The 21274-nt window shown below is 43.9% G+C and overlaps 1 long non-coding RNA gene across 1 annotated transcript; it reads left to right on the top strand.

Annotated features, from left to right (window-relative positions):
• Positions 1-712: 712 nt before the first annotated feature.
• On the top strand, positions 713-21274 carry LOC310668046. Its single transcript, XR_014506576.1, has 3 exons — positions 713-905; positions 6916-7057; positions 21168-21274. It is a non-coding gene; the product is annotated as an uncharacterized lncRNA (long non-coding RNA).

Raw genomic sequence — 21274 nt, 5'->3', positions numbered from 1 at the left:
GACACCCTTCTTTGGAAATTAAACCAACGTCCAGACATTGTCATTCAAAAGCTTTACTTGCAGAAACTTATAGATCAGGGATGTCCAACAGGTCGATCACGAACTACTGGTTGATCGCAGGGGGTGGTGGTAGATCACGGTCGATCGCGAGATCCCCCCACAAAAAAAGCTCAACAACGTTTGTCAATCCAATGGGTAGATCACTGCCAGTTTTTTTATAGTGGGAATAGATCACAGTTTCTTGTAAGTTGGACATCCCTCTTATAGATGAATTAAAACATGATATTTACAGTCACAAGCATGGGCTTACAGTCTCCTCTTCTAGCTTCCAAACAACTGTATTTTCCTCTCCAGAGCTCAGCACTCAGCCTTCTTTATCTCAGTTAGGCCATGCCTTACAGCTCCTAGGAGAGATTTCCACTTTTACCTTCTCCTGCAGCTTTGCTCTCCCTTCTTTCCAGCAGAGAAGCAGCACTCCAACACTCTATTCAACTTAGCAGTGTTCACAGTGGATTCTAAAACATAGTCACATAAAATAGAGTCTCTCCTTCACTACTCCCATGTGACCGACGTTAACCAATCACATGAGAACTGCTAGAGAATTCAGTTACCAACCAATCAAATTAAAACACATAGTAAGGCATCTAAGCATGTGCAGTTTCAGTAAATAAAATTGCTATACTTAACAGACTTGCGTTATCCCAGCATGACCACACCCGAGGACAACTGTGCTGAACAACAGACCAGAATGAAATTTCTGGGGGATTTGATACAACTCGATCTGTCACACACCCCAACCCCCCTGTGCTAGCACAACAAAGCATGAGGCCTTTTGCGCTGTTCTTAAGACAGATGGAATTGGATGGGTGCTACCACAATGTCAGCACCAGGAAATCTACATTTTGGTAAATACTCGGAAGCACACTGACTTGCGGATGGCACCCCCAAAATGCATGTCCTTATCTTAACAGCTATTGAACATGCTGGCTTTAAAGAATCTGTTTTGGGATTGTTGTTTTTACATACGCTTCCTCTGGAGTTAACATTAGGGATGAGTAAAATGATTATTTCTCCCTTCCTGATACTTTAGGAACATCACACAATGAATTCTGTCATTGTCCTCTATTTTAAATGTGCAAATCACTAAAGAAACTTGCTGCATGTGTTTCAATTACTTGAATCCCTTTCCAATACACATTTCCCAATCCCAGCTGATGCTGGAAGGAGAAATTCATCCTCTTTGCACTTGACAGCTACCGCAGCACTCAGAGGGGAAAGCAGGAAGTTACAATGACCTCTCTCTCTATTCCCTCCCTGGGTCTGCGAAGTACCTTGTCTCACTTTCTTAGCCATTCCCAAAGCAGCTCACTGTTGTTTTTATAACTGTAATGACCCTGCTATAAATTCATCACTGTAAATCCTCTCCTTTTATTTGCAGTGGTGGAACTATTTAATACAGCTGGCTGCTGCTACTGCAGGGGGGTTAGGAAATTAAAGAACATGTAGCCGAGATGTCTTTATTTCTGTTCATTACGTTGGTGTTAAACACACACACACACACACACAGGCACATTTCTAAATCTGATTCATACTTGTGAATTCTAATGAGAAGTAGAGACGGAAATGCCAGCAATATAGGGGAGAGGAGATGTAGAAATGGTTTCACATGGTGGGTTGAATCTCAAACTGATGGTAGGAGGTGTGTTGATTTTAAGGGGTTTGGGTGTATGATTGATTGGTAGACTTAATTTTCAAGTAGCTTGGACTACTGCAATGTGCTCTACATGGGGCTACCTTTGAAGGTGACCTGGAAACTACAACTAATCCAGAATGCGGCAGCTAGACTGGTGACTGGGAGTGGTCGCTGAGACCACATAACATTGGTCTTGAAAGACCTATATTGGCTCCCAGTACATTTCTGAACACAATTCAAAGTGTTGGTGTTGACCTTTAAAGCCCTAAACGGCCTCGGCCCAGTATACCTGAAGGAGCATCTCCACCCCCATCGCTCAGCCCGTACATTGAGGTCCAGCTCCAGGGGCCTTCTGGCAGTTCCCTCCCTACGAGAAGCGAACTTACAGGGAACCAGGAAGAGGGCCTTCTTGGTAGTGGCGCCCTCCCTGTGGAACGCCCTCCCATCAGATGTCAAAGAGATAAACAGCTACCTGACATTCATAAGACGTCTGAAGGCAGCCCTGTTCAGGGAAGTTTTTAATGTGTGACATTTTAGTGTATTTTTGGTCTTTGTTGGAAGCCACCCAGAGTGGCTGGGGTACAAATAATAAATTTATTATTATTATTATTATTATTATTATTATTATTATTATTATTACCTACTGTTCACCCAAAGATCTCAGGGTAGTTCACAAAATAAAAACACAAGATAAAAACACAAAATACAAAATTAAAAACAAAAACAAAACAAACCAATAACCCCACCCCCAGGTTGGCATCTGTCTGTCTCAGAAGGCAATGGTAGAGTGTGTCTTTGGGGGTGAGTTCCAGCTGCTGGAAGGTTGCAGTTCCTGCTGTGGCTGTAGAGACTGATGCAGTAAAGGACATAACACATAGGTCTTCTATTGTTCTGGCAAGACCTGAACTGAAAGATGAAGGTCATGAAACTCACTGGGTGACCTCAGGCTACTCACTGCCTCTGAGGCCAAAGCGACCTCACAGGATGGTTGTGGGGATGCAATAAGGAGGAGAGAACCATGTACACCATCTTGAACTCCTTGGAGAAAGGGGTGGGACACTTCTCGCAGGGAGGGAACTGCCAGAAGGCCCTCAGAGCTGGACCTCAGTGTCCGGGCTGAACGTTGATGGCTGAAAACCTTTAATAAAATTGATTTTTAAAAAGAAAACACATTGTGGTGGTACAGTGGTAAAAAGGGTAAAGGTAAAGGGGATCCCTGACCATTTGGTCCAGTCGTGACCGACTCTGGGGTTGCGGCGCTCATCTCGCTTTATTGGCCGAGGGAGCCGGTGTATAGCTTCCGGGTCATGTGGCCAGCATGACTAAGCTGCTTCTGGCAAACCAGAGCAGCTTGCGGAAACGCGGTTTACCTTCCCGCCGGAGCGGTACCTATTTATCTACTTGCACTTTGACGTGCTTTCGAACTGCTAGGTTGGCAGGAGCAGGGACCGAGCAACGGGAGCTCACCCTGTCACAGGGATTCAAACCGCCGACCTTCTGATCGGCAAGCTCTAGGCTCTGTGGTTTAACCCACAGCGCCACCTGCATCCATGGTACAGTGGTACCTCGGGTTAAGTACTCAATTTGTTCCGGAGCTCCGTACTTAGCCTGAAACTGTTCTTAACCTGAAGCACCACTTTAGCTAATGGGGTCTCCTGCTGCTGCCATGCCGCCAGAGCACGATTTCTGTTCTCATCCTGAAGCAAATTTCTTAACCTGAAGCACTATTTCTGGGTTAGCGGAGTCTGTAACCTGAAGCATATGTAACCTGAAGCGTATGTAACCCGAGGTACCACTGTACTTTAAAGCAAGGCGAAGGAGCCAGCCCAACAGCTAAACCAGAGCCGAGTTCACTACTGGCATGCAAATCTATACAGCAAACTGGGAAACTGTGAGGAAGACAGTCTGAAAGATTCCCTAAAAATCGTTTCTTCATATTACGTCTGTCTTTGCCCTAGTACGGCTCAATTTTTATGATGCGGCGATGGTTTTACAAAGAGTCGTCGAGAAAGAGCACCTTTCCCTGGGCCTGTGGAGTCAGGCTATGAGGCCACCACGGATAGTCTGAATTTTCGGTTCAAAATGCCCCTGACCCCCAAGGAAACAAAATAAATGGGCAGGAAACCTATTTCAGATGTACTGCACTGTGCTGTGTCTGAAAGGGAAAGGAAACTTATTACTCACAGATGTACTTCAGCAAACTTAGGGATGAAGCCATGAAGGGCCCCTTAGTATTTTCTTTGGCCTCTGCACAAACTGTTGACATCATTTTAGTATTCACCATTCATCTACTGCTCTTTGGGGCTTAAGGCTGCGTGCAAGCTGCATTTCAGAGCCCGGGGAAGGTCTGGTCAATAGCTTGGGGGATTTTTCAGGGAACGTACGCATCTCTCTCTCCCCGCAACCCCGTTCTTTTATCTGATTCTCAGATAAAAATGGGGCTAGCAACTGATTTGCCAAGCAGCCATGACGGTGAAATGCAGTGCCTTCAGCCTTCAGCACTCCCACCAGCAAAACGCAAGAATAACTCAGCAACACAAGCAGCCAACTCCACAGCAGCCCTCAGATTTCTTCAGCCATGCGCCAGTCACAGGTTTTGCACAGTGATGGCTGCCCCCCCCCTCAAAAAAGATGTTGCCATTCAAATGGTGTGCATGCACTGTGTCATGGGATTGATTATGAGGGGCAGGACTTACCTGCCCCCCTCCCCCAAAATTTGATTAAAGTTGGCACCCCCGCCATTCCAAATCTCTTTTGTTCTCTCACCTTTCTTTGGCTAATACTTTGGAGGGCGACACCTTTTTCATCATAATAACAACGCCAAGTATTGTGACGAAATAGAATCTTCTAGAACTGCGTTGCAGTTGAGGCGATGAGAACTAGTACAAGCTAAAGCAGGAATTATATGTTGTGCATCTGTCTGTGTGTGTGTGAGAGAGAGAGAGAAATATAATAAATAATAATAATAATAATAATAATAATTTCTACCCTGCCCATCTGGATGGGTTTCCCCAGCCACTCTCGGCAGCTTCCAACAACAGATTAAAAATACATTGAAACATCAGTCATTAAAAACTTCCCTAAACAGGGCTGCCTTCAGATGATTTTTATTGATTCGGGGGGGTGGGGGCAGCTACCCCTCCCTGCCCCCCCTTGGCCTTGCCCATGTATTGGGCTACCTTCAGATGTCTTCCAAAAGTCAGTTGTTTATTTCCTTGACATCTAATGGGAGGGTGTTCCACAAGGCAGGTGCCACCACTGAGAAGGCCCTCTGCCTGGTTCCCTGTAACCTCACTTCTCGCAGTGAGGGAACTGCCAGAAGGCCCTCGGCGCTGGACAATCAAGGAAAATCATGCAATTTCCCTAAAGCCCCGTAAGGCACATGCCTTCTTCCAAAGTAGCTGTCATTGTATGCTGTTGAATCAAATTAGTCACGTCTCTTCTGGACATTCTTCCTCCGCACTAACCCTTGAGCAACTCTTCCTACCTCTAGACTTCCCACCCAGCCAGGTGCCTGTTTCTGAGTATTCTTCCGAGAAGCCCCCTTTATACCAATAGATAAATGGTGTGTGTTTGCCTTAATTACAGTAACATGTTGTCCTTTTCATTTATGTTGGCGCAATCCGCTTTTGACATTGTGTCATAAAAGTTTATGTGCTGTGTTCTCTCGGCTCCTTACTAATATCCCAGCCGCTCTCCCTGGCTATCCGAAATCAATACCGTTGCTCCTCTCTCTTGATACACACACGTGCACAGGCATAAGAGCAATGAACGGGGCCGCAATATGCATGCAGGCAATTTGCAGGGCTGACAAACGACTCTCCTGAGGGGTGGGGGGTAAGGCAGGACAATGAGGATCACAGTCGTCGTATCCGAGGTACCCGGGTACCTCTTGTCACATCTAAAAATTGGGTTCAGTTTCTGTGTCTTTCTGTCAATGGGTAGCAAAACGCAGGAAGGGGGGGTGAAGAGGAGCCAGGAAAGAGAAGCATGTAAATTAGGGACCCCTTGCAATCAATTTTTACTTGCAGCTGGTGGATTGTAATCAATGTTAATTAACCAGGCTCCTTTTTCAGAACAGGCCAGATCAGGAGAGCAACTGCATATATTCTTGTCTGTGACAACAGGCTCTACGAGTTTTCAGGAAGCGAGAGAGTGATGGGTCTGTGAGTAGCAAGAGAAAACAAGATTAAGAGAGAGATAGAAAATGGAGGTTTCCTGAAGCACTTCATAGTGGTGATAGCTTTAGAATTATGTAGTCTGAGAGGCAGTAGCCTAAGGTAGCATAGAGCCAAAGTCTCTTAATTCAGTGGGACTTACTCCCAAGTAAGCGTGCACAGGACTGTAGACCTAGTAGTCATTTTGTTGATCTCTTTTATGACATGAGGGATGTGGTTAAACTACAGAGCCTAGGACTTGCCGATCAGAAGGTCGGTAATTTGAATCCCCACGATGGGGTGAGCTCCTGTTGCTCGGTCCCTGCTCCTGCCAACCTAGAAGTTCGAAAGCACGCCAGCACGAGTAGATAAATAGGTACCACTCCAGCGGGAAGGTAAACAGCATTTTCGTGTGCTGCTCTGGTTCGCCAGAAGCGGCTTAGTCATGCTGGCCACATGACCCGGAAGCTGTAACGCTGGCTCCCTTGGCCAAGAAAGCGAGATGAGCGCCGCAACCCCAGAGTCGGCCACGACTGGACCTAATGGTCAGGAGTCCCTTTACCTTTATGACATGAACATTTGCAGTCTCGATCCAGATGCACTGGGAATGGTTCTTTTGCAGCTGCTACCAAACTCTGAATTGCATGTACATATGAAAACGGAACCATTCATTCCACACACCCCAGAAGATACCACCTGCAGATGGCAGAAGGCTGCATCAGAAAGCCCGATCGGCCTTTCAGAACAGGGGACTTCCTGTCCGCAAAGACAAAACTGTTTTTTTAAAACCCACAAGACATGATAGTGGGGAGGAAATGCCACTCACAAGATTTATACACCCTCCTTTATGCAAATCTCCCTGCTCTATTGATTGTTGTATTCAGTGACTAAAGCTGTTTTTCCAGGCTCTTTTGATGACAATCAGAATTGAGGCTGAACTCAGGAATGAAATGAATGGAGCAACGCAAACTATATTTTTTTCATATCTTGAAAAGGAACTTGAAATGAGATACATGACCAGAATGTGGGTTGTCATTCACAATGACTGTCTTTCCTTATTCTCAGCGTATGGTCCCCCTGAGTAAAAACTGTACCGCCAGTATCTGCCTAGAGAATTTGCAGTCATTGGAAGCCACCGAGAAAGTAGAACGTGACTCTTGCAAGTACTGTATGTTATAGGTATTTTTTAAAGGGACCTCTGCTTGAGGTAGGGCTTTTACATAACAATATTCTCTGTGTTAGACATGCCACTGGATATTGACTATTAAAATATATTTTCATCTGAGTTTTTTAATAGATTTCTAACTAGTTCTGTTATTGTGGGGTTGCTCTTCTCTGGGTTGATATACTAAAATCATGTAGGCATTCTGTAATGAACCAGCTATCTTGTATCAACCCTAAAGAACCCGGGGTAATCTAGTTCAGCCTTTAACATAAGAGGAGTTGCATGTTGAGGTCCCCAGGGCCACCCCAATAACTCACACATCACACCAAAATTTTTGTTTAAGGTTTTTGGCATAATTTTGGCCACAACTTTAATAAAATACAAACATGTGAGTGGTTGCTTAGGCATTGGTTGCGACTATCTGCCCCCACCGTGGGGGACAGACTGACATTCTGCACGCCTGTGAAAGTCAGAATAGGGGAATACACTTGGGGGTAGTGACGGAGCAGGGAACCTGCCCTCAGCCCACCCCAAATGCTCCAGGGGCTCTTGCAGTGGCCCAAGCCCCCTTGACAGGGTGGACAAGCAATAGTTAGCCCCTGATTCCTTTAATGGAATCCCTTGCAGCAGCAGCATTAGAGGGGCAGGCACAGCCAATCCATGCCCCTCAACCAACCAAACCATAAACCAATGCCTGATCGCAACCTTATAAGTTGTGACGATTTGCTACACAGTACGCAAAAACCAAATGGCCCCAACCAATCAGCCAGATGGACAAAATTCCTACCGGGCCCCTGCCCCAAGAGCATACGACCCCATGACAGGTATAGCAAGGTCAAAGCAAACAACCCTAATTCTAGAGGGGGGGGGACGGGCAATCCGATGCATGGGCGAAAAGAGTTTTAGCATTTCTGGCTGTCAATCACCAAATGGCAACATTAACTTCTTCCCAACAACAAGGGAAGCCCAATCGCATCAGTGGCCAACGGTCAATTAGCCATCCCCACAAGTTTGGACTGTCCTGGCGACCCCCACCGCAACACGTGCTCTCCGTGAAGGAGAACATGCTTTGTCTTACCCTAAAAGTCAAGCTAATTGCCTCTGCAGCCCAGTACTGACTGTCCGTTCCTTTTATCCTTGTTGTTTAAGATTTTATTTGTGGCTTTTTATATTAATGAACAATACAGTTTTACATGCCTCCGTTAAACTGATGGCTCTTGCTAACACTTATGGGTATCTTATGTAATCAATTACCCACACTTTTCTCAATCTCCAATACCCCGAGAAGATGGCAATCAATAGCAGTTAGAATAATTGAACAAAAGAGATTCTCTTGACAAATGTATCTTTTTTTACAAACACAATTCTGGGATAGTTGGTTTTTAAAAATAGAAATTATAGTAGAGAAAGGGGTACAATGAGCTGTTAATTCTGCTATTCTTCAAAAGAGAGGGGGTGGGGAACGATCTAGGTTCCAAAACAGACTTCCAGTTTACCACGTTCTGATCTCCCATTTTAGTTTGCTGCTGTTCATTGCCGGGTCAAGCACCTTAGATAACTATGCAAAGATCAAAGATGAGATATGCAACTCTCAACACTTAGCACCAATAATTCCACACTGCCTCATCACAGCTACACCAGTCTAATTCCTGCGTTCTTTGGGCGAAGCCCTGGGGCCTCACTCACTCACTTTGTGCTGTTGTGTTTCAGGGGACAGAAGGAAGCAAGAATGGAGAACCTCACCTATACACAGCTGGCAATGTGTCCAGCTAGCTCAGGGGTGGGGAGCCTTTGATCCTTCAGGTGCTGGTGGACTACAGCTCCCATCATCCCTGACCACTGGTCATGCAGGGTGGGGCTGACTTGTGGCAAGACCTACATTGGCTCCCAGTATGTTTCCAAGCACAATTCAAAGTGTTGGTGCTGACCTTTAAAAGCCCTAAACCAGGCACCACCAAACTCGGCCCTCCAGTTTTGGGACTTCAATTCCCATCATCCCTGGCCACTGGTCCTGTTAGCTAGGGATGATGGGAGTTGTAGTCTCAAAACATCTGGAGAGCCGAGTTTGGGGGTGCCTGCCCTAAACAGTCTTGGCACAGTATACCTGAAGCAGCGTCTCCACCCCCATCATTCAACCCGGACACTGAGGTCCAGCTCCGAGGGCCTTATGGCGGTTCCCTCACCACAAGAAGCAAAGTTACAGGGAACCAGGCAGAGGGCCTTCTTGGTAGTGGCGCCTGTCCTGTGGAATGCCCTCCCTTCAGATGTCAAGGAAATAAACAACTATCTGACTTTTAGAAGACATCTGAAGGCAGCCTTGTTTAGGGAAGTTTTTTTAATGTTTGAAGTTTTATTCTGTTTTTAATGTTCGGTTGAAAGCCTCCCAGAGTGGCTGGGAAGGCCCAGCCAGATTGGCGGGATAGAAATAAATTATTATTAATTATTACTATTATTATTAGCAAGTAGCCTAGGTAAGTTAACACCATAGGGTGTGACATCTCTAAACTTGCTGGTTTAATTAATATTGGGGAAGAGGGACTCTGAATGAGGCTAGATTGTAATGAGCATCATGTCACAAGGACCAAATGTTTTGGAACTTTGCAGCTTACATAGATTGGGGGCTTGCAATATATGCAATGCCAACATCAACATGGTTCTGGATGAGAACTGAGTTGTCTAGCAAGAGGCCAGCTTTGCAGAATTCCAACAGATATTTGTTAATTCTTTTTTCTGTATTCTCTCCTCTCATTGCTGCCTTCACTTGATGGGGTCTTGTGGAATCCTATTGAAACAGATGAAGTATAATGTTGGTGTTTAGTCATTTAGTTGTGTCCGACTCTTCGTGACCCCATGAACCAGAGCACGTCAGGCACTCCTGTCTTCCACTGCCTCCCACAGTTTGGTCAAACTCATGTTGGTAGCTTCGAGAACACTGTCCAACCATCTCGTCCTCTGGTGTCCCCGTCTCCTTGTGCCCTCCATTTTCCCCAGCATCAGGGTCTTTTCCAGGGAGTCTTCTCTTCTCATGAGGTGGCCAAAGTCTTGGAGCCTCAGCTTCAGGATCTGTCCTTCCAGTGAGCACTCAGGGCTGATTTCCTTCAGAATGGATAGGTTTGATCTTCTTGCAGTCCATGGGACTCTCAAGAGTCTCCTCCAGCACCATAATTCAAAAGCATCAATTCTTCGGCGATCAGCCTTCTTTATGGTCCAGCTCTCACTTCCATACATCGCTACTGGGAAAACCATGGCTTTAACTATACGGACCTTTGTTGGCAAGGTGATGTCTCTGCTTTTTAAGATGCTGTCTAGGTTTGTCATTGCTTTTCTCCCAAGAAGCAGGCGTCTTATATGAAGTATAATACTCAAGCAATAAACCATGATGTTGTGTGGTAGTATATTCCTCTCTGCTCAGAACACAAAACCTTCCACATTCTAGCTTGGATTCGCCCATGCAAAGCTCCTGCTTTCCAAATTCAATTACATTAAGAGAAAGCAAACAGAAAGCTCCCTTAGGGCCAATTTGCACTTTTTGCAGCACACAGCGGCTAGAGACCCATGCCTGCTGCAAAGCAGGGCAAGGAAGGAATGGGATTTGCACGGCAGAAACAGTGGGCAGAGTGCAGGCAGTTAACCATTGCTTCACTCATCATGAAAGTTCTTCTCTGGATTTCCACCCTCTTCTCCTCTTCTGCAGTTTCTCTTCCTCACTTGATACAGCAACCACAAATCTGGAACCCAAACTGAAAAACAGATACAGGGTTTGCAGGACTCAGACTTCGTTGGACTGGTCATGTTGTGCAGATGCCTGATGATCGTCTTCCAAAGCAACTACTCTATTCCAAACTTAAAAATGGAAAGCGTGATGCCGGCGGTCAACAAAAGAAGTTTAAAGACTCTCAAGGCAAATCTAAAAAAATGTAGTATAAACACCAACAATTGGGAAACACTGGCCTGCGAGTGCTTCAATGGGAGAACAGTCTTTACCAAAGGAGTTATGGTAACATCCGAAATCAGGATGCAAGGGAGAAACATGCTAAGAGGAAGGCACGTTTGGCAAACCCTCACCGTGATCCACTCTCACCTGGAAATCTATGTCCCCACTATGGAAGGACGTGTGAATCCAGAATTGGTCTCCACAGTCACTTACAGACTCATTGTTAAAACGGTGTTTATGGAAGACAATCTTACTCGGCTACAAGGGATTGTCAAAGAAGAAGAAGAAGTTCCATTCAGACAAATATGCCCTTGACATAGTGCCACTGATTCCCTTCTGTACCAATAATAATTTAATAGTAGGATAAACTTTCTGAGCAGTTCAACAGTGAAACAGACTCACTCAGAAGGCAGTGGATTCTTCTTCACTGGAAGTTTTTAAGCAGAGGTCGAATGGTCATCTGCAATGGATGCTTTAGTTGAGATTCCCGCATTGCAGGGGCATTGGCCTAGATGACTCTTAGGTTTCCTTCCAACTGTATTCTATGATTCTAATAATGACAGACACTCTGCTTCACAGAAGCAAGAGGCAGATTCCTCTTTCTCTGTTACATACAGTGGTACCTCGGGTTAAGAACTTAATTCATTCCAGAGGTCTGTTCTTAACCTGAAACTGCTCTTAACCTGAGACACCACTTTAGCTAATGGGGCCTCCCGCACCCACCATGCCACCACCATGCGATTTCTGTTCTCATCCTGAAGCAAAGTTCTTAACCTGAGGTACTATTTCTGGGTTAGCAGAGTCTGTAACCTGAAGCGTCTGTAACCCGACGTACCACTGAACTAGTTTCATTGCCATAGATCAGCAGAAGACAGTAGAAGAAGAAGAGTTTGGATTTGATATCCCGCTTTATCACTACCCAACGGAGTCTCAAAGTAACTAACATTCTCCTTTCCCTTCCTCCCCCACAAAAAACACCCTGAGGTGAGTGGGGCTGAGGGACTTCAAAGAAGTGTGACTAGCCCAAGGTCACCCAGCAGCTGCATGTGGAGGAATGGAGACGCGAACCCAGTTCACCAGATTATGAGTCCACCGCTCCTAACCACTACACCACACTGGCGCTACATAAAGTAGTATCTGTTTCTAGGCCAGTGACTAAAAGGCTTCTTGTCTAGCATGAATTTCATCTTTCGGTAGAAATAAACATGTGTTTATTTTTAATTAAAGTCTGGATGTTTTTGCCAAAACTGTGGTTTGGATAGCACACTGATTCCTTCCAATCCTGTTCTTCTGCATGTGTTGGGCACAGTCCAGTAAAAGTCCCTTGCGATGACTAAGTCCCATTGGAAAAAAAAGTGGAATGAGCCGTTTGCCATGGCCAACCACTGATTTCAGTAGGCTTTAATTCTGACATAGATTATGTTGGACCGTGCCTGGTGCCTGTACAATGTCTCTAGTTTGACTCCAGCAACACTTGCCATTAACTGTGGTTGATGGGTTCGTCACTGAATGACTTCACTCTCAGAAATCTGTTTGTAATGAGTAATAATAACAATGAAGATGTCATCAAGCTGTAAAATCCCCTAGAGAGCTGGAATCTGTTCTCAGCTCATAGAGAACATAAACAGTCGAAATATATGTGGTGTTACAAGATCCTAGGGTCCTGCTTGTGAAAATATGGCAGGGCGAACTTTTTCCCCCTCTCTTAGACAAACACAAATAAATTATCTTTAAAAAAATAAATAAATCAGTGGAACTCAAAGCTCTCTCCTCCCCGTTATTCTGCTGGACTGGGAAAGAAAAAACTAGTTTGAAACCTGGAGTGACATAACAAAAAGTTCTGAACGTTGGAGGCGCAGTAAGTGACTCCACAACTATCTGGCAAGATTAATGGATTTGCTGAAATCTCGTCGAGAAATTCAGAGCATAGCCTGCCATCTTGAGAAAAATGTGGACACATTGGGCTGCAATTTCACAACATACAGTTAGATCTAAAGGGCCGCTTCTGTATGCTCTATGGTTGAGGCAACTCTGAATATGCCTATATAGTTTACATTTATTATTATTATTATTATTATTATTATTATTATTATTATTATTATTATTATTATTATTATACCACCCTTCATTTGCATGTGACTACAAGTCTCAGAGGGGAATCGTTATTGACTAAGTATACATGCGCAACAGTTTGCAAACTGCCTGTCTCTTGGAGTTACCAAATAGCCTTCTGTACTTTTATATTTTCAGGTTGGCCACTGGAACAGCGAGGCAGAAGACCATTTCATGTGCCCCACCCCATCCTCCATTCTCTGATGTGTTGGCTTTTTACCTGTACAGCTTAGCTGGGGGGGGGGTCACTTTTGTGCAGGGCTGCACTTCTGTCTGTGCCTAAAACCACTAGACTCCATTGCCAGATTCTGCCTGGATGCTGGTGTGAGGTGGTTTGGAGCAGGGGACTAGACTGATGAGGCTTAGGTTCAAAATCCCTCCTAAGCCACAAAATCCATGGTGCCCTTGCACAAGTCTTAGATTATCCTACCTCAAAGGGTTCTTTTGAGGATAAAATGTGGCTGAGTGGAGGTAGAATATACACTCCTCTGAACTCATTGGAGACAGGGAACATTCAGCAATGCGATCCCCATATGCAAACTTATGCCCTCCAACATGTCACTTTCTGGGGATGCCCTCCTGCACAAGTTACGTGCAAGATCATGTCCCAAACATTTATTTTATACAAATATTTTTATTGGGTTTTCACACAATACATCTTAAGAACATCAAATATCACCATTCCTATTTTTCTGTGACTTCCCATTATCACTCGATAAGATGTTCTCTCTCCACTCTCTGAACTGTCTGTTGGTTTCTAACATTGCCCAAAGTATAAAATAGAAACCTGAAAATAACATATTCTGGTTCTTCTGTTGCTCAAGATATAAACCCAACCTGCATTGGACAAGAATGAAAGTATTTACTTAAGTGATCCAAAAAGGGTTTCCATTCTGTATCAGGAAGTTTTTAATGCTTGATGTCTTATTATGCTTTTGTATATGCTGTAAGCTGCCCAGAGTGGCTGGGGGAACCCAGATACATGGGCAGGGTATAAATATTAATTATTATTATTATTCTACAAACACATCATAGTTAGAGTCTCTTAGTCTAGGAGTTAATTTTGCCATTTCGGCATAGTCCTTTATTTTGTTGATCCATTCTTCTTTCGTGGGTATTGCTATTTCCTCCCAATTCTGTGCATATCAAATCCTTGCTACAGTTGTTGCATACATAAACAATTTTATCATTATCTTTGGTCCCAAATATCTTTTGGGGCCATGCTGCCCAAAATTGTTAATTGATGCAGATGGCCAACTAAAATTGAGAAAATAAGAGAAATGTTAACAGATTGGTTGCCGTATCACCAATTAAATGGTGTATTGAAGGTAGATAAAAAAGAGGGTTTGAAACGGAAAGATCGAGATTTGAAATGGATCTGTTGGAAAATAAGGTGAAAATATTGTCAAAAATGTATAGATTACTGTTGGAGTGGTATACAAAGAAAGAATGAAGACGTTAAGGCAGTGATGATACACTGGGATAGAGATTTTGGGTACAATATCCAACTTTCATCATGGGAAAAGTTATGGAAAGAAGGAATAAAATTTACAGCATGTTGAAAGAAAATTATATGAAAATGATGTAACATTGGTACCTAACACCAAGTAAGATTGCAAAAATGTATAAAACTAAATCAAATATGTGTTGGAAAAGTAAAGAGAAAGAAGGTGCTTTTTTCTATATGTGGTGGTCATGTTGTCAGGTAAAAGACTTCTGGAAAATGATTTATAATGAATTAAAGAAAACGTTTAAAAGCACATTTGTTAAAAAACCCCAGAAGCCTTTATTTTAGGTTTAATAGGGGAAGAAGTGCCAAGAGAAGATAAAAGACTTTTTATGTACGCAACAAGGATGGTGAGAATGTTACTAGCCCAAAAATGGAAATAAGAAGCATTACCAACGAAGGAAGAATGGCAGACGAAATTGATGGACTATGCAGAAATGGCAAAACTGACAGGGAAGATCAGAAACCAAGAAGACTAAGTATTTGCTAGAGAGAGGAGTAAATTTGTACTTTATTTTAAAAAACCACTGTAAACAGTTAAAATTATTGGTGGTGTTGTAATGATATTTGTCATGTGAAATTGATTGTGATAAATGCATAATAGTTAGGAAAAGATGCAAAAAATATTATTAATTTAAGAACCCATGGGATGGGAGGGAAGGAAGTCAAAAGGTTCAGAGAACCTTGTACAGTGGTACCTCGGGTTACGAATTTAATTTGTTCCGGAGGTCCGTTCTTAACTTGAAACTGTTCTTAACCTGAGGCGTGCTTTCTCTAATGGGGCCTCCCGCTGCCACCACGCCACCGGCACGTGATTTCCATTCTCATCCTGGGGCAAAGTTCTCAACCCAAGGTACTGCTTCAGGGTTAGTGGAGTTTGTAACCCGAAGCATTTGTAACCCGAGGTACCACTGTAATTGGATATATGTGTGAGAGATGATATGTATAAAAATGTGGAAACTAACAATAAAAACAACAACAACTGGATGTCCTGATTTAATCGGAGGAGTTGAGGGTTAAGCATTCTGAAGTGGTGTGATTGTAGGAAAAGACCTGCCAAGGAAACTGAAAAATATCTTTATGTATGCGACAACGGCGGCAAGAGTCTTAATAGCACAAGGATGGAAGATCGAGGAAATCCCGACAAAGAACTGTGGCAAGAGAAATTGATGGACTACGCAGAATTGGCAAAACTGACACACGAACTACATGACAAGGATAACTGATTTTAAAGATGAATGGGAACCCTTTACAAAGTATTTAAAGAAACAACAAAATGAACTGGACTCCTTGGCAGGTTTTGAATAAACATTCACAAACTTCTTATTGATAACATCTAGATAGATAAATTAAGGATCTGTACAGTTTTGTAACATGCAGAAAATAACATATGTTGATAAACCAGAGAGAGGAGCTGAGGGGGGGAGGGAGGGGGGGCTATATTTTGGGAAGGAGGGAGGGAAGAATTAGGGGGGGGGAATTAAGGATGATATGTTTGTTGATAAAATGTCATGTTGAAATAAAAATATTTTATTTGATTTTTTAAAAAGCATTCTGAAGTGATGCAATCCATTCTACCACCTCAATCCTGCAGCTTGTATAGATCACGCCTTAAATCCTGGGCCTGTCAGGCTTATGTATAGCTCAGACAAGTTCATCCGTATTAGATCCCCCCCTATAAGCAATGGACACAGAATGGCCTACTAACTTTCTTTAAAACGAAACAAAACAAAACATTTCCCGTCCCCAGCCTTATGAGCTTCTTGGGAGAGCAGGAAGACATTTTTGCAACAACACACAAGCAAACCCAGCAGAGGCCGACTAAGGACCTACCGTGAGGCGACGGAATGAGTAGCAGGTGAACCGCAGCCATAAATGCGCTGCCTTGAGAATGTTCACTAAGAGATGTCAGCTTGATTTGAATCACTTGCTAAAGTGCAACCTCGCCAAAGCCAAGAGAAGCTCCGTTTCTTCAATAAAAGGGAATCCCAAAGCATAAATAAAAGATTTCACCTGTGAAGAGTGATTTATTATCTCTCACTCATGAGAGAGATAGATGTGATTTTTCCCTGCGGTGGCCAGTGCTCTTAGTTTTAAAGCAAAAACAAGCCCGCAAACAAACAATCCATCCTCTGCAAGAAAAGAGAAACTTCGGAACAGGTGGAAATGCGACTTCTTGCGCCAATGCAAATTCGAAAATAGCGGGTTGATCGCCAAGGCAGCTTTCGGTGGCCATTTAGAAAACAGCACTTGGAAGGTGGGCAGACTGTATTAGTTTTAGCACCACTTTTCCCTGATTGTGGGTCACTGCTGGTAGAAACTCAACCAGTGAAACTCAATCACCTTACTTCTTCTGTATATCAATAAAAGGCATATCCATTGAATTTCCAGGTATTATGGAGCCCTTAAAACCACAGGCGGGGAGGCGGGGAGGATAGGCCAGTCCCTTTTTAGTATGTGGTCGTGTGTTATGGGGTGCTGCTAAGTCCTATACTTTCAGCAGAATTCTGATACACTGAAACTAAGCAAATGGTGCTTTTTTGTCCTGGAAACTAAGCAATTAGAAAAATATTTTACCTGCTTGATTTTTGTTCTGACCTCTTAAGGTAAAGTTACTGTCTCCAGATCTAGACTTTGTTGATGTTTTTTGCTATATTTATCTTTACATATTTTGCTATTATTTCATCAATAACTCTTTCTTCTTCCTCCTCCTCCTCCTCCCTCCCCCCTCTCCCTGTTACCCACATTGCCATCCATTCATATTTCCATATAATCCTTCCTTCTGCTGTTATTTTTTAAATGGGAAAGAACAGCATGTTTGGAACTTATTGACATTAATTCCACTAAATGTAAATTCAATCCTGTTACAGCCACTGGATTCATCGTAGGGCAGCATGCTTACACCTCGGCTGTGCAAGGAGAAAAATTCCCTTGGGGACTGCTTCTCCCACTGAGGAAGTATTATAACAAAAAATGTTCTTCCTGTAGAAACTCTGTGTTCTGTAGGGCAGCGATGGGGAACTTTAGCCCTCCAGTTGTTGCATAAAGAACAATTCTGCCTTTACCTATGACACTGGGGGCATGGGAGTTGCTTTTTAAAAAACAATTTAATTTTGTTTGTTTCCAGAATATAGAACTGCTGGTAAAAGGTAAAGGTAAAGGGACCCCTGACCATTAGGTCCAGTCATGACCGACTCTGGGGTTGCAGCGCTCATCTCGCTTTATTGGCCGAGGGAGCCCGCGTACATGTGGCCAGCATGACTAAGCCGCTTCTGACGAACCAGAACAGCGCACGGAAACGCCATTTACCTTCCCGCCGGAGCGGTTCCTATTTATCTACTTCCACTTTGACGTGCTTTCGAACTGCTAGGTTGGCAGGAGCAGGGACCGAGCAACGGGAGCTCACCCCGTCACAGGGATTCGAACCGCCAACCTTCTGATCGGCAAGTCCTAGACTGTGGTTTAACCCACAGCACCACCTGCGTCCCAGAAGAACTGCTGGTAGATCAGTGTAAATTCTTGTAGAATGGGGCAGAAAGCAGATTGATGCAGTTGTTGCTGGCTCTTTCATCAAGATGCTATCTACCCCTGCATTTTAGAGGAGTGGTACTTGTTGAAACCTTGCCTCTTCATTCCTGCTGGGTTTGAACAGCAGCAGCAGGAGGTGCAAATATAACTTTAGTGTTAGGTGAATGTTCATGAAGCATAATCAATACAGCTGAATTATTTATTTATTTTTTAGGAAAAACCCCATGTGCTATTAAACCAAGGACCTTGATTTAAGAAACTCCCTGCAACTTGGGATTCAGCACTTTTTAAAAACACAGGCGCTGCTCCCTAACAAATGACACTTTTCAAATGATACCCGACTCTCAAGCTCGGTGGCTGTGATTGAGCTAACGCTCAGAGCGCCGTGATTTTCCTCAGCAATGTTCATCATCTTACAGGACGCCAAGTGGTTCTCAGTGACAAATGCAAAAACTCGCCGCCTGGTGATTGCATTCGTTCCGAGTTTACTGACAGGAAAACAATCATGTGCAAAACGCAGGAGCTGCCCTGCAAGTCTCTTTGACTGTGTAGCAAAGGTAGAGCCAGAGACACGGCTGATAATAGGGGTGTTGAGAAGCCACTCAAACATATAATGGTGATTGCAATGGGTTGAGCTGTGGAGCAGCCAATCAGCATCCACCGAAGAGCACCTGCCATTCAACAGTGCTGCGGGTGGGGGAGAAATTAATGAGCTCCAAACAGGAAATTTAAATATGCGAAAAGTCCAACTTAGATTCCACTTTAGATGATGTTGGATGGTACAGTCTGCCTAGTGCAGTGTATTATCAGTAGCTGAAGGCTTAGCAACAACATATTCCATCATAAATTACTATTATTATTACTACATTGTCATCAGGAACATACCTAGGGGTTGGTGAGGTTGGCTCCTGCCAGGAACACAGGGCAAGCAAGATGCAAAAACCGGACTGTTCCCCTCCAGCCCAGCCCAGCCCCTCTGGCCACGACACAAGAGGAGGGTTACCAATACAGTGGTACCTTGGTTCTCAAATGCCTTGGTACTCAAACAACTTGGAACCCAAACACTGCAAACCCAGAAGTGTGTGTTCCAGTTTGCGAACTTTTTTAAGAAGCTGAACGTGCTCCGTTTTGAGTGCCTGCTTCCAATTTGAGTGTTATGCTGAGGTCTATCTGTTTTTGCCATTTATTTTGCAATTTTGTTTTTGCAGCTATTTTTTGTTTTGTTTCTGTGACTGTGTGGAACCCAGTTCAGCTACTGATGATTGTGTGACTGCAGTACATTGTTTATTGCTTTCAATTTATGGATCAATGGTCTCGTTAGATAGTAAAATTCTTGTTAAATTGCTGTTTTAGGGGTTGTTTTTAAAAGTCTGGAATGGATTAATTCATTTGCATTACTTTGTATGGGAAAGCGCACCTTGGTTTTGGAACGCTTTGGTTTTGGAATGGACTTCTGGAACGGATTAAGTTTGAGAACCCAGGTACCACTGTACAACTCTGTGACAAGGGTGTAAGGGAGCGTAGGTATGCCTCTACTTATTACAATTTATTACCTGGCCTTCAACCTAATGTCTTATTAGCCATATAGAGGGGACATGCTAGTATGGGGGGGGGTCCAAATCCCACCTCACATGTTCAGTGTGCACATAGTTTAGGTATAGATACAACCCTGTGAGCTCCAGAATAATTTATTTATTAGTTATTTGAAGGCTGTTGACCCCCCCCCCCTTTAACCAAAGGCTGCCAGAGCAACTTAACAAAAATCAACAGTAAGACGGCCACTGTCCTCACACTAAAATGTCATGGCACAAAAGGAAAAGGGACTGGAAAGGAAGAGAAAGGGAAACCTGGGCACTAGGTCATAGTTACAGAGTTATTCAAGCAAACTAGTAAAACCTAGTAAAAAGTATATTGACAGAGCCTAATAATAAAATTATCACCTCTCCCACACACTTTCACAGACCATAGATTATTTAATGTTGTTGTTGTTGTTTAGTCATTTAGTTGTGTCCGACTCTTCGTGACCCCATGGACCAGAACACGCCAGGCACTCCTGTCTTCCAGTGCCTCCCACAGTTTGGTCAAACTCATGCTGGTAGCTTTGAGGACACTGTCCAACCATCTCTGTCATCCCCTTCTCCTTGTGCCCTCCATCTTTCCCAACATTAGCATCTTTTCCAGGGAGTCTTCTCTTCTCATGAGGTGGCCAAAGTATTGGAGTCTCAACTTCACGATCTGTCCTTCCAGTGAGCACTCAGGGCTGATTTCCTTCAGAATGGACTCTCCATGGGACTCTCAAGAGTCTCCTCCAGCACCATAATCACTGCCTTGTTGTGGTGAAGGGGCTTGAATAACTCAGAGAAGCTATGCGCTATGCCATGTAGGGCCACCCAAGATGGACAGGTCATAGTGGAGAGTTTTGACCAAACGTGATCCACCTGGAGCAGGAACCGGCAAGCCACTCCAGTATCCCTGCCAAAAAAACTCCATGGACAAAGATTATTTAATAGCCATAGGCTATCAAGTAAAGAGGAATGTTTTCCCCTGGTGCTTAAAGATTTGTAATGATGGAATCAGGCGACCCTCTCTGGGGAGAGCATTTCACAATCGGGGAACCACCACAATCTTGTGGCCACCCTCCAAAACTCTCTGGGATGGGGACACAGAGAAGGGCCTCGGGTGACAAGCTCAGGGTCCAAGTATGTTTGCATGGGGAGAGGGTGTCCTGAAGGTATTGATGTCCTGAGCCATGTAAGGCTTTATAGGTCAACACCAGCACTTTGAATTGAGCCCAGAAACTAATCGGCAACCAATACAATTGTGCCAGGGTTGGTGCTGTATGCTCAATTATTACTAAGTCCTGGAAGTTTCTGTGAGAAACACGCAGACCCCTCAGAGAACAAGATTGCTGGAATCCTGATCCTACCATCTCATTTTGCGACTATGATAATGAGGGTTGAGAGTGAACAAATAAATCCAGTATCCAACATAATGTTGCCTTGTGAGGGCTTTACTGTAAGATAGGTTAACTTTGGCTGACATTTTTTGTCCGTTTTTCCCTTCTCTTCCAGACATCAGGCAATGTTCATGCTGTCTCCGCATGGAATTTTCACTTTGAAAAAATGGACTGGGTTTCTCGATAATCATCTACACTCTTTAAAGGTTTCTTGTGCTGGGG

Source organism: Podarcis tiliguerta (genome assembly GCF_965153285.1).
Source record: "Podarcis tiliguerta genome assembly, chromosome: 17".
Lineage (NCBI taxonomy): Eukaryota > Metazoa > Chordata > Lepidosauria > Squamata > Lacertidae > Podarcis > Podarcis tiliguerta.
The sequence above is the reverse complement of the archived record's forward strand: the minus strand, read 5'-3'. Positions and strand labels throughout refer to the sequence as shown.